The sequence below is a fragment of the Carlito syrichta genome, unplaced genomic scaffold (genome assembly GCF_000164805.1).
Source record: "Carlito syrichta isolate Samal-C Ts95f unplaced genomic scaffold, Tarsius_syrichta-2.0.1 Scaffold309702, whole genome shotgun sequence".
Lineage (NCBI taxonomy): Eukaryota > Metazoa > Chordata > Mammalia > Primates > Tarsiidae > Carlito > Carlito syrichta.
In genome coordinates, this window is record NW_007253798.1 from 67,306 (window position 1) to 72,699 (window position 5,394).

Here is a 5,394-nt window from a genome sequence, read left to right on the forward strand (position 1 = left end):
CAGCCACTGCACTCCAGTCTGAGCAACAGAGTGAAACTCCAACTCAAAAATAAAAAAAAAAGAATTGCTACTTCAAAGTGAGAAAGATCAAAGCTCCCCCTAACATCTAGAAACTTGCTGTACTTATAGCTTGCCTTGATATTCTTTGTTGAATATAAGCAATTTTACATAACATCAATATCACACAATGCCATTTGTGTCCAAGATGGATCAAAACAAAGACAAAATCACTCCAGAACAATATCTGAAACAGAAAAGAGATAAACTTTATCCAAGACACAAAAATGACAAAACATCCCCCAATCTTGGTTAATATGAGCGTTTCCTGCTTCTTTATCCATTATTGCTTTAGGAATGGTTTAGTTTTCCTTTTTTCTACATATCATTTATTAAGATATGCAACCCTAGGATTTCTCCTGCTTTCTGATAGAATCCAATCAATATAGGACAAAGTTCATTATTCTAATCCCTCTCCAAAAACCATCTAACAATCCTACAATTTGTAAGTCCTTTCCAATATTCTCTTACTGAGACACCACATTATAAAATGTAGTGAAACTAGTTTGTTTGACTGCAAGTACATTCCTAGTGGTCTTTGGCTGTAGTGAATTGACAAAAGTAATAACTCATTCTAAGGTTATACAGTTTCTTTCATCATATTTTCTCCTAATATGTAATTCTTCAATTTATTTTTAAATAATTAAATTGTTAATATATATGGAATTTATTTTATTTGGAGTTGGTGAAGATTGATTCATTTCCAAACTGATTAACCAGTTTTAATGTATTCATTATATATTCATTATTTGTTTTAAAAACTGAACTTTAGTTGAATCCCTCTCACTAAATTATCAGAAAAAGAAAGTATATGCTTTTATATATAAAACTAAAATTTTGAGGTTTAGCTTAGTATGTATTAAACAATTAGGTGGAAAGAAAGAAAGAATACATATATTCTGAATCATGTTTTAAAATAAAAAGAATGCGCCCCTTATGTATTGAGATGTACTACTAATGCTTAATTTTTTTAAGCAGGATATTGAGAGGACAGAAAAGCTCCCAGAGTAGGAGTGAACCCCGAGGTGATTGCCCATACTTAAAATTTTTTTTAAAGTCAAGATCTTTGCTTGCTTTCCCTGACAGTTTCATGTTACCTTTTACTTTTTGTTTGTTTGTTTGTTTCTTCTATTCAGTGTAGGCTTTTTTCTCTGTTCATCAAATTAACTCCTAGTGATCTTTTTGCACTCAATTTACTGGCTTGGGTGCCCTGTCTGTAAGTACACATAGCATTATTGACATCCTGAAGGACTTGATACACCCATCTGTTTCCCACTTATTTTTATTTATTCATTTTTTGTCATCTATCTCTCACTAATCAATAAACTTAGAATATCTTGTGTATGTTGGTTTACCCAATTTCAGGCAAGTAAGAGGGATGCAATGAATGTTTATTTGAAACTACATGTTTTCTATAACCATGAGTTCATTTTAGAGCTTTCAGGAACAGTGCCAATGAGGAAGATCCATTCTAGCAAAGCCTCTCTTCATTGTCAATACCATTGCCAGTTTACTACTTCCACTTTAGGAGAAAGACACACTTTCATTTGAAGATAGCACAAGACAAGTTAGGGAGCATAAAGAGAACAAAACTATAATATCTAGTACTTGATGATACAAAGGTAAATCTTTACTGTTGTCAAGTCATGATTGAAAGAGTGCGATTTATGATGCTGCACTGGCCAGCTGAAGATTCTCTTTCAGACGTAGGCATTAGGTCTTTTTTTTTTTTTTTTTTTTTTTTTTATGGTATAGAACAACAAGCTCTGGCTGCAGGCAGAAATGGGAAAAAGAGCTCAATAACCCCTGGTGATTTGCAGGGGGCAGGCTGGTGAAGAGGCAGAGACTGCATTTGCTGATGGAAGCCTGCCTTTCTCCTACCAGGTATAACATACACAAGCCGTTTTCCTGAGGCTGGAGCCTACGGGTCCTCAGTCTGTGTGTCAGTGACCTCCATAAATATTTGCTGAGTTTGTCAAATAAATGACCTTTAAGTTCTGACCAAGTGTTCAGCCTATCACTCTCCTCTTAGAAAGATTTTTTTTTCTCAGGGAAGAAGTTTTGTTTCATCTCCCAAATTGCCCTAGGGCACCTGCTAGCAGCTTTTAGTCTCTTAGTTTATCCAAGTACTCTTATTTGGCCTCTTGTGAAGCATTTAATTTTCACTGATGTTGCTATTTTTAAAGCTTTATTGTATTACATTCATATTACTTCTTTTTAATTATATTTTAATATACGTGAAAGAATATTTCACGGATGGTCCTAAACACAAACAAATAAGAACTAATGATACTTTTTTGAATGGTTAGCTCTGAACATACCGATTTATGTTTCCCAAATGGATCTCTTATTTCACCTTAGGGACTTTGTTTGGCACAAATGACTATAAGGAAGTTTCATTATCATGCACCTTTTAAAATTGCAGCTTCTAGAAACATTTTCCCATATCAGTAGATAACACTATCATCCATCCTGTTGCTTAAGTGGAAAAATCAGAAATCTTATGCAGTTCTGTTTGGTTCTTCCAGCTTCCCATTTCAATTTAATTTCACTATCAAAACTTAAAGACACAATCTCTAATAAAATATATAACAAAAATCTTCTAACGTTTATTTCCACAAGCACCACCTTGTCCCAAGCCATTTGAACAGCAAACAAAACCTCCTAACTCTACTATTTTTTTTGCAACTCCTGTGTTTATATCATGTATCTTCCAAACAGCTCACATAGCAATTTTTTCCATGTTTGAGTCAGGTCAGCATACATTTCTTAAAACCCTTTAATGTCATCCTATTAAATGTGAAGAACATGTAAACTTGTTATACAGCTTGCATTACTGCATGATTTGTCCCAAGCTCACCTCTCCAAGCTCATTGCTGTCATTCTTCTTGTACTATATGCCCTGGTGAAGATGCACTAGCTTTCTTTTCCTTTCTTTTTTTCTTTTTTTTTTTTGAGCTGAGATCTTGCCCAGGCTGGAGTAAAGTGGCACACTGACAGCCATCTCAGGTGATCCTTCTGCCTCAGCCTTCCAAATAGCCAGAACTACAGGCACACACTACCATGCCCAGTTAATTTTTTGATTTATTGTAGAGATGAGGTCTCACCAAGTTGCCCAGACTGTTAACGAACCCATGGGCTCAGGCAATCCCTCACCTTGGCCTCCCAAATTGCTGGGACTACAGGCTTGAGCCACCACGCCTGGTCAGCTTTCTTTTTCTTAATATACTAACTTGTAAATTTGGTCCTACCTTAGGATTTTAGGACTCATCATTTCTTCTGCTCAAAATATTCTTGCCTCTTGAATGTCTCAGCTCTGGGGTCACCTCTCTATGAGGACTTCCCTGACAATCTCATCTAAATTAGCCATCCAGCTCCAATTTAGTTCCATCCATTTCATCATTTCTTTCCATTTGCTCATTTACAGTTGCTGTCATCTGAATGTCCTTGTTTACTGCCTATTTCTCCCTGTTCAAGTGGAAATTCCACTCATCTGAGTTTGGACTTTATTTGTTTTGATTATCCATTTGTCCCAAGAATATAGAAAAATTCTTTGTTGTAATATTTGTTATTAAATGCTGTACTCACTAGAGTTGTAAATAAGTCAACTGAAAACACCACAAACATTTTTTAGCAAATGCAGTTCTTATCTTGCAATGGAAAATTAAATGTTTCAATGTAGAATTCTAAACAAAAAATGTTTAAATCTTACAACATGAATTGAGAAATTTGGTTTTAGGGTAACATGTTTAGGAAGGACATTGCTTCAATATTAATTTTCAAAGTATATATAGTCTGTTTGAAGAAATGACATGGGGTCTACATTATGAAAATTTCTCTAACATAATGCATGCAACCTACTTATGTAGTTAATCCACACTTTTACCCCACATTTATATAATAAAATTTAAAAAGAGGTAAATGTATTAGTATACTACAGATTTTTTAAAAATATTTTGGTAACTGCATGTCAAACAATTTTTAAATTTTACTTAATTTTTTCTGAAAAATATAATTAATAACATTCTGACAAAAAAAAAAAAAGAACAGAGTTCAGCTTTCATTATAAAAGCAAAGGAGAATGTATTAGTTTTTAAGGATTGCCAAAACAAATGATCATAAGTTAGATGGTTTAAAACAACAGAAATAAAATCTTTCATAGTTCCAGAAAACAGAAGACTAAAAGCAAGGGGTTATCAGGGCCATCCTTTTTTCAGAGACTCTTTCAGCTTCTGGTGGTTGTTGGCAAACTTGGTATTCCATGGCTTGTAGATATATAGAGGTGCCAAAAAAAAAATGTAGACACATTTGAAGAAAGGAAAACACTGCATTAAAATTGCAATACTCAATACATGTCAATAACAAAAGATCGCTATGAGTCATGTTGGACTTCTGCAATTACACATTACTACCCTAATTCAATTCAATTTTGAAAAGTAGGACATAATAACATCTTTTAAAATGTGTCCACATTTTTTTGGCACCTCTGGTATTTCCCTGCCTAAATTGTCACAAGGTCTTCTCCTTGTGTGTATCTCTGTGTCTTCTCATGGCCTTATTATGAAGACATCAGTGACTGGATTAAGGCCCACTCTAATACAGCAGAATTTTATTTTAACTTGATTACATCTTCAAAGCCATGTTTCCAAATAGGCTCACATTTATAAATATGAGTGTTAAAAACTTAAACTTATCTTTCTGGGGAACATAGTTCTACTAACTACAGAGAATTCATCACTTGCGGCATCATATTGAAGAGAATAAAACAGGAGTTATTTAGTCATGAAATGCTAAATCCAATACACATCCAGTTGGTCTAAATTCTTCTTATTATAAATCTGTCAAAAGGTCATTTTTGTTATTATCTGGATTGTATAATATTATGCTTTCATTTCTGTAGAAATATTATTTGCAGATATATCTGCCTTAATGAGATAGGCATATAAACTTCAATTACTATAATGCCATAATTATTTTAATTAAATTAACCACTCATTATCACTTCCTCTGTGGGTACAGGTTTAGAAAAGGATTAGCACAAACGTGAACTCAAGTATTCAAGTTTTAAAACCACATGGACATTTTGGCTTTATATGGGTGTGTATTTGGCATGGCAGACAATATGCTGCTCCAGGATTAAAACTACTTTAGATGACCTAGATTCTGTAATATGATAAATTTACCGAAGTAATTAATTCTATCCCATTTGATTACTTGAGCAAGAATTTTAAAAATATTTTGTACAACATACACCTATGCTTCAATGATACTCTTAGTTTTAGCATATGCTACTGTGATTGTTACTGTTATCCAGATAAAAAAACTGAGGTTCAAAGA